Below are 9,668 nucleotides of genomic sequence, written 5' to 3'. Positions count from 1 at the left end.
AAAATGGAAACACTAGCAACTTGACAACACACCCGAAAGCTCTAGAAAAAAAGATACAAATACACCCAAAAGGAGTAGACTATAGGCAATAATCAAACCAACCAAAGGGCTGAAATCAACCAAAGAGCAACAAAAAGAACTATGCAAAGAATCAACAAAAACAGGAGCTGGTAATTTGAGAAAATTAACAATATAGATGAACCTTTACCATACTAACCAGAGGGCACAGAGATAGTATCCAAATTAATAAAATCAGAAATGAAAAGGGAGATATAACAATGGAAACCATGGAAATTCAAAAAAATCATCAGATCCTACTACAAAAGCTTATTCTCAACAAAATTGGAAAATATGGATGAAATGGGCAATTTTCTAGACAGATAATAGGTTCCAAAGTAAAAACAGGATCAGATAAATGAACTAAACAGTCTCACAAGCTCTAAAGAAATAGAAGCACTAATAGTCTCCAAAAAAAAAAAAAAAAAAAAAAAAAAAAAAAAAAAAGCCCAGAACCAGATGGATTTAGTGAAGAATTCTATCAGACCTTCAAAGAAGACCTAATTCCAATACTCTTCAAACTATTCCACAAAATTGAAACAGAAGCAACACTACTCAATTTGTTCTGTAAGGCCACAATTATGCTTATATCTAAACCACACAAAGAACCAACAAAGAAAAAGAACTTCAGACCAATTTCCCTTATGAACATTGATGCAAAAATACTCAATAAAATTCTTGCCAACCAAATCCAAGAACACATCAAAATAATCATTCAGCACAGTTACCCTATCCTGGCTTTATCCCAGGGATGCAGGGAAGATTCAATATACAAAAATCCATCAATGTAATCCTCTACATAAACAAGCTCAAAGAAGAAAACTACATGGTCATTTCATTAGATGCTGAAAAAGCAATTGCTGAAAAATTCAACATCCCTTCATGTTAAAAGTCTTGGAAAGATCAGGAATTCAATGCCCATACCTAAACATAGTAAAAGCAATATACAACAAACCAGTAGCCAACATCACACTAAATGAAGAGAAACTTGAAACAATCCCACTAAAATCAGGGACTAGACAAGGCTGCCCACTCTTTCCTTATCTATTCAATATATTACTTGAAGTTCTAGCTAGAGCTTTTGGACAACAAAAAGAAGTCAAAGGGATACAAATTGGATAGGAAGAAGTAAAAATATCACTACTTGCAAATGACATGATAGCATATTTAAGTGACCCCAAAACTGCACCAGAGAACACCTACAGCTGATAAACAACTTCAGCAAACTGGCTGTATATAAAATTAACTCAAACAACTCAGTAGCCTTCCTCTACTTAAAGGATAAACAGGGTGAGAAAGAAATTAGGGAAACAACACCCTTCACAACAGTCACAAACAATATAAAGTATCTTGGTGTGACTCTAACCAAGCAAGTGAAAGATCTGTATGACAAGAACTTCTAGTATCTGAAGAAAGAAATAAAAAAAATACCATACCTCAGAAGATGGAAAGATCCCCCATGCTCATGGATGGCAGGATTAATATAGTAAAAAATGGGCATCTTGCTGAAAGCAATCTACAGATTCAATGCAATCTCCATCAAAATTCGAATCATTTCTTCCTAGAGTTAGAAAGAGCAATTCTCAAATTCATCTGGATAAACAAATATCCCAGGATAGCAAAAACCATTCTCAACAATAAAAGAACTTCTGGGGGAATCAGCATTCCTGATATCAAGTTGTACTACAGAGCAATAGTGATAAAAACTGCATGGTATTGATACAGTGACAGGCAAATAGATCAGTGAGATAGAATTAAAGATCCAGAAATGAACCCCCACACATATGGTCACTTGATCTTTGACAAAGGAGCTAAAACCATCCTGTGGAAAAAAGACAGCAATTTCGAAAAATGGTGCTCGTTCAACTGGCAGTCAATATATAGAAGAATGAAAATTGATCCATTCTTATCTCTCTGTACAAAGCTCAAGTCTGAGTGGATCCAGGACCTCCACGTAAAACCAGGTATACTGAGTCAAAAAAAGAGAAAGTGGGGAAAAGTCTCGAATATATGGGCATAGGGGAAAAGTTCCTGAGCAGAACACTAATGGTTTATGCTCTACAATCAAGAATCAACAAATGGGACCTCATAAAATTGCAAACCCTCTGTAAAGCAAAGTACACTGTCAATAGGACAAAACAACAACCAACAGATTGGGAAAAGATCTTTACCAATCCTACATCTGATAAAGGGCTAATATCCAATATATACAAAGAACTCAAGAACTTAGACCTCCAAGAATCAAATAACCCTATTAAAAATGGAGTAAAGAGCTAAACAAAAAATTTTCAACTGAGGAATATCAAATGGCTGAGAAGCACCTAAAGAAATGTTCAACATCCTTAGTCATCAGAGAAATGCAAATCAAAACAACCCTGAGATTCTGCCTCACACCAGTCAGAATGGCTAAGATCAAAAACTCAGGTGACAGCAGATGCTGGCTAGGCTGTGGAGAAAGAGGGTTTGTTAATAGGTTTGCAAGCTGGTACAACCACTCTGGAAATCAGTCTGGTGGTTCCTCAGAAAACTGGACATAATATTACCTAAGGACTTAGCTATACCGCTCCTGGGCATATACTCAAAAGATTCTCCAAAATATAACATGGAGACATGTTCCCCTATGTTCATAGCAGCCTTATTTATAGTAGCCAGAAGTTGGAAACAACCCAGATGTCCTTCAACAGAGGAATAGATACAGAAAATGTGGTACAGTTACACAATGGTGTTCTACTCAGCTATAAAAAACAATGAATTCTTGAAATGCTTAGGCAAATGAATGGAACTAGAAAATATCATCCTCAGTGAGGCAGCCCAATCACAAAAGAACACACATAGTGTGCATTCACTGATAAGTAGATATTAGCCCAAAAGATCGGAATACCCAAGATACAATTCTCAGACCACCTGAAGCTCAAGATGAAGGAAGACCAACATGTGGGTGATTCAGTCCTTCTTAGAAAGGGGAACACCCTCATAGAAGTAGGAGGAAGGGTGATGGGATAGGGGGTTTCTGGGAGGGGGAAACTAGGAAAAGGGGGTAACATTTGAAATATAAATAAAGAAAATATCCAATAACAATGTAAAAAAAACCAATCAAACAGACAAAAAAAATCTAAGACATCATGAATTTTACAGGCAAATAAGAGGCAGATGGAGGGAGGTGTGGAGGGGAATAGACAATTCAGGATCAAGTATGGAAAAAAACTGGAGATACAGCAGAAGACCATTTAAATAATGGAAATACCACTGACTTTGTTTCAGATTGGTTCTTTACTGCTGGGCGTGGGGCCCACTGTCAACTATGCTTTTATACCCAGCAAGACTCTGCTGCAGAAAACTAATTTTTTCTCTTTGCAACTGATTGTCAATTAGAGATATCATCTAGTTAGGGATGGCAATTCTGGTCCACTTCCCCCTCTCCATTTGACTTAAACCTGTGCAGGCCGTGTGCATGCTGCCACAGTCACTTTTAGTTTATGTGTGTGTGAATTCTGTTGTCTCTGAAAGGACTTGTTTAGAACAAAATATTTAAATTAATATTAAGTAAGGTTAAAATGACAGCGAAAAAAATTGTCATTCTTTAAAAGCAGGGATTTGCTTATGCATGGTATAAAACACTGCAGAGAATAACCTCACATGCATACCAAGATATGTGGGGCAGTGCTCACTGATATTGTTGGTAGAATGGCACACACAAGGTAGAAGGCAAATGTCCTATGTTCAGAGCCAAGGCTTCAGAGGAGTCCAACTGTAACACATGATAGTGCACCAGCCCATGAGCCACAGTTGAAGAAGCCAGGCTCCAGACACCACTGTCCACATTTGCTGCTCTAATGGTTACCTTCCATTCTGCATCAAACTCTACTCACTCCCAACACCTCACATTGCTCTAAAATGCCTCTGACGATAACTTCTCTCAACTAGTTTCTGGTTTTCTCACTAAATTTCCTTTTCCTTAAGTAGTGCACTCCTGTGACTTCATTGACAACACCTGCATGGACAATCTCTGAGCCACTCTGGTTTCTGTTTTTTAGAATCTTCTGGAAGCAGCTCTTTACCTAACATGTAAGCTTGAAGGCAGCTCTTTGCCCACTATGTAAGCAGGCCAGTCTAATGGGATCCTATGCTTTCCTCACCTCTTCTTTTTTTTTTTTTAAGCAGACCTCCCTTGAGTAATCAGATACAATTATGTTTATATCTTAATTTTTATAATACTCTAATGTGCATCTCCAGTCCAGGCTGTTCCTTAGCAGTGAACTCCCATAACCCAGTATGTGCAGTATCCTCCACCTGAGACACCTAACAACACAAGCCCATGTAACTCAGTACTTGAGCAAAGTACCCAATCCCTTCAATCTCCTCCAAGAGTCATGAACATCCCAGTGGACAACTTGTCCCACCTCCCAGTATCTCACACACCCACAGTTCAAACCATTCTTATTTTTTCTGTCATCTATTCCACGCCTCTTCATCTGAATGACCATCTGTATTATCATCAGTGGTTATTCCCAATTCTCCACTTTCGACTTCTCCATCTGCATTAGTGTGTGTCACCTCTACCTTCCTGGTCCTCTATCTCATCTACCCTTCCTGATTCTTCTCTTGATCATCAGTTTGTAACTTTTTCCCTAACCCTCCGCTTCCTGGACTTCCACCAACACAACCCAGACTGCAGTATACAACTGTGAATCTGCATATCATACTCTTACAAATGATAAATTATAGAAGGGTATGGACCATATCTGTCTTACATTCTGTCAAAGAAGATGCTTGGGACCTGGAAGATGCTTGGTACTAGATGAACTTAAGACACTGCGACCAACTTATAAAAACAGAATAAAGTCCAGATTCCCTAAAAGGCTGAAGCCCAATAATGAGGGGAAAAAAACAGGACTACGGTTGACCCTGACATGCTGTTACCAAACACCCAAGGTTCTGACAGCTAACACCTTTCCCTCTCTTTTATACTTCTTGCTCAAATTTTGAGAGTATTGCCTTGAAATAAAATGCTTGCTTTTTATATAATTTGAAAGGTAATCGTTGATCTTATCAAACTAGACTATTTTCTACCCTCTCTAAAATGTGCTTTAAGAAACATCTCAATGTCTACACATCTTGTCTGCTTAACAGACAAATGTGACTGCTCAACTTTTTAAAAATTCTCTTAAGTTCCTCCTGGGCTCTTCAGGCTCCTCTGGTCATAGCAGGCTCATTTGTAATGGAGATTAGCCACAGCTTCCAAAGCTTTGCTAAGCCTCTCTTAAGTAAGATAACCCTGGGGAATTTGGGTTGATGTATAGGAGTTTCTACAAATTCCATCAATCTTTCTAATAATTTAACAATCCAAGAAATATAGAAGTAAACTCCAAGGTGTTTGAGGGGTTTTTCCAGAGGTGGAGGGACCTCACTGTAAAAGCATAAGATAATTTGGGAATTCAGGGGGTGAAAGCTTTAAATGAGCTACAACCCAATGAAGCATCTTGAAGAAAGAGAAATGAGTTGAGAAAAAGTGCTAGTTCTTATCATCTTCTGCAAGCTCAGCAAATATCACAGAAGAGGTGGAAAGAATGTAAGAGCTGTGAAATGGGGGGAAAGCCAGAAATGCTCTCTTAGAGCATGACATGGTTCAGGCAGTCATAAGTTCACATGACTGCCATGACCTGCCTAAGGCCCACACAAAACGGATGCAATTAACAGTTAGTCATAATTGGATTATGCTTTCATGGGGCAGTCAGGGGCTGTGGAAAGAAAGGATGTCATTGTCTTCAGTGATGGAGACATTAATGAGCCACTATGCTCTCTAGTAGATGGTTTGTTTCCTATACCCATGCAAGTGGCTCCAGTTAGACCAGTGAGTCTTAAAGAAAATCCAAGACAAAACAAAATGACAGGAAATAAAATGAGGCATTGGAGGTTTAAAAGAGGGTAGCAGAGGGATGATAAGAGAAAATAGAATGATGGGTGTAGTGATGGTTTGTATATGCTCGGCCCAGGAAATGGCACTATTAGAAGGTGTGACCTTGTTGGAAGAGGTGTGTATTGTGGGTGTAGGCTTTAAGATCCTGATCCTAGCTGCCTGGAAGTCAGTCTTCCATTTGCAGCCTTCACATGAAGATGTAGAACTCTCAGCTCTGCCCGCACCATGCTGGACTGATCATCTGAACCTGTAAGCCAGCCCCAGTTAAATGTTGTCCTTTATAAGACTTGCCTTGGCCGTGGCATGGCGTCTGTTCACAGCAGTAAAACACTAAGACAGGTGTGAACGGAATGTTTATATAAATGCATGAAACTTTCAAAGAATAAATTGATTTTTTTAAATGATGCTTCATTCATTTGCTGAAGTGCTTCCTAATTACTTCCTACTATGTGCCTGTCATGTACCTAAAGTTTGGGGGATAGAATAGACAGCAAAACAGGCAGAACTCTGCATTAACAATAAGTCAGAAATTCATTCTATTGATGATGGGAGGTTTCTTTTTTTTCTTTTTTTTTTCTTTTTTAGTTTTTCAAGACAGGGTTTCTCTGTGTAGAGGTGGCTGTCCTGGAACTCACTCTGTAGATCAGGCTGGCCTTGAACTCAGAAATCCACCTGTCTCTGCCTCCCAAGTGCTGGGATTAAAGGCATGCGCCACCACTGCCCGTCATGGGAAGTTACTTATAATCAGATTGACTGTATTCTAGTGGAAGAAACATATCCCCTCCCAACTTTTTATCTCAAAAACTTTTTCACTGAGCCACATTTGGATTGTTGAATTCTGTCCTTTGATGGGCAGATTTCCCAGCATTTTTCTCATGGGCTGAGCAAGCTTTGTAACTTTGTGGCAGGATGGTCTCTTGCCTAGGTGTCCTATGCCTTCTGGTGTCAATAGGACCTGCATACTTATCTTCTACCTGTACATTCTTCATCTATGTGGCCTGTGAGCAATGGAAGACCAATGTCAAGGAAGATTGTTGGATTAAATTGAGAACTTCAATGCAGATACAGCTATGTTATTACAAAGACAATGAAAATGTTGGTCTTGCCTGTCTTAAGACACTGGGATGGCAGAGTAGAGGGTAGTAGTCAGTCTTACATGAAAATCAGGAGGAAAGACCTGACAATCTCCATTTCCTGGGACTTCTACAGACTTTTAAAATATGAATTTCTAGATATGCTAACTTAAATTCACTGTTGAAAATTCATCATGATGAAATTCATCATGGTGAAATTTATTTATATTGATATGAATAGTCACATTTTATTTATTTTTTAGATAATTCATAGCTTTTTATGGGAAAAGATTTTTAACAACTTTGCATTGATAGAAAACTAATATCCAAAATATATTTTTAAAAACAAATATCAAAGTGCTTAATATAATAACCCAATTAAAAATCAGGCACAAATCTAAACAGAAAATTCACTGTAGAGGAAAATCAAATGGCTGATTTCTACACCTGCAGGGCCTCCCAAGTTGTTTTTGTTTTTGTTTTTGTTATTTTGGAGAGGATAGAGTCTATTTCATCTTATATCTTACTTTACATTATGAATGATAGTCAGGATAGGAAATCAAACATAAACTTGGACAGAGGCACTGATGAAGAGGTCATGGAAGAATAGAATTACTATCTTGTGCAGACTGATTTCTTATTCTAGCTGTTCAGGGATGGCACTTGTAATAGTAAATCATCAGATAAGAAAATACTAAATGATCTTTTGCCTACTAGACAATCAGATGGAGATATTTTCTCAACTGAAGTTTCCTTTTTCAGTTTGACTCCTATGAGGATATATTGGATAAAAAAAGAAAGAAAGAGAGAAAGAGAAGGAGAGAGAGAGAGAGAGAGAGAGAGAGAGAGAGAGAGAGAGAAAGAAAAGACAAAGGAAGGAAGAAAGAAAGATTTTCTTAAAGAACGAGCTCCTGGTTTTGTTGATTCTTTATATAGTTCTTTTTGTTTTTGCTTTGTTGATTTCAGCCCTGAATTTGATTATTTCTTGTTGTCTACTCCTCTTGCGTATATTTTCTTCTTTTTGTTCTAGAAATTTCATGTATGCTGTAAAACTGCTAGTGTATGTTCTTGCCAGTATCTTTTTTGAGGCACTCAGAGCTATAAGTTTTCCTCTTAGAACTGCTTTGTGTCCCATAAGTTTGGGTACATTGTACTTTCATTTTCATTAAATTCTAAAAAGCCTTTAATCCTCTCTTTATTTCTTCCTTGACCAAGTTATCATTGAATAGAAAGCTCTGTTGAGCTTCCATATGTATGTGAGCTTTCTGTTGATTTTGTTGTTATTGAAGACTAGACGTACTCTATGGTTATCTGATAAGATGCATGGGACTACTTCAATCTACTTGTATCAGTTGAGGATGGTTTTGTGACCAATTGTATGGCCAATTTTGGAGAAGGTACCATGAAGTGTTGAGAAGGAGGTATATTCTATAGTTTTAGGATGAAATTCTCTATAGATATGTGTTAAATCCATTTGGTCCATGACTTCTGTTAGGTTCACTGTGTATGTGTTTAGTTTCTATTTCCATTATCTGTCCATTGATGAAAGCAGAGTGTTGAAGTCTGCCACTATTATATGAGCTACAATATGTGTTTTGAGCTTTAGTACAGTTTCTCTTATAAATGTTGGTACCCTTGCACTTGGAGCACAGATGTTCAGATTTGAGGGTTCATCTTGGTAGATTTTTCCTTTGATGAGTATGAAGTGTCCTTCCTTATCTCTTTTTGAAAATTTTTGGTTGAAAGTCAATTTTATTTGATATTAGAATGGTACTCCAGCTTGTTTCTTGGGACCATTTGTTTGGAAAATTGTTTTCCTTCCTTTTACTCTAAGGTAGTGTCTGTCTTTGTCACTGAGGTGTATTTCCTGTATGCAGCAAAATGCTGGGTCCTGTTTACTTATCCAGTCTGTTTGTCTATGTTATGTCTTTATATTAAAGACATGAGTCCATTGATGTTGGGATATTAAGGAATAGTGATTGGTGCTTCTTCTTACTTCTGTTGTTAGAGGTGGAATTGTGTTGTATATTTATCTTCTTTTAGGTTTGTTAAAAGATTACTTTCTTGCTTTTCTAGGGGTAGTTTTCCCCTTGTGTTGGAGTTTTCCATCTGTTATCCTTTTTAGGGCTGGATTTGTAGAAAGATATTGTGTAAATTTGGTTTTGTCATGGAATATTCATAGATGGAGATCTATGGTGATTGAGAGTTTTGCTGTGTATATATGGTTAACTGAGAGTTTTGCTGGGTATAGTAGCCTGGGCTGGCATTTATGTTCTCTTAGGGTCTGCATGACATCTACCCAGAATCTTCTAGCTCTCATAGTCTCTAGTAAGAAGTCTGGTATAATTCTAATAGGTTTGCCTTCATATGTTACTTTACCTTTTTCCCTTACTGCTTTTAATATTCTTTCTTCATTTTATGCATTTGATATTTTGACTATTATGTGACAGGAGGAATTTCTTTTGGGGTTGGTCTGATCTATTTGGAGTTCTATAGGCTTCTTGTATGTTCACGGGCATCTCTTTCTTTAAGTTAGGGATATTTCTTTCTATAATGTTGAAGATATTTCCTGACCCTTAAGTTGTGAATCTTCACCCTCTTCTATACCTATTATCCTTAGG

Source organism: Mastomys coucha, unplaced genomic scaffold, assembly GCF_008632895.1.
Source record: "Mastomys coucha isolate ucsf_1 unplaced genomic scaffold, UCSF_Mcou_1 pScaffold23, whole genome shotgun sequence".
In the NCBI taxonomy this organism is placed as follows: Eukaryota; Metazoa; Chordata; class Mammalia; order Rodentia; family Muridae; genus Mastomys; species Mastomys coucha.
This window is presented reverse-complemented; position numbering follows the sequence as displayed.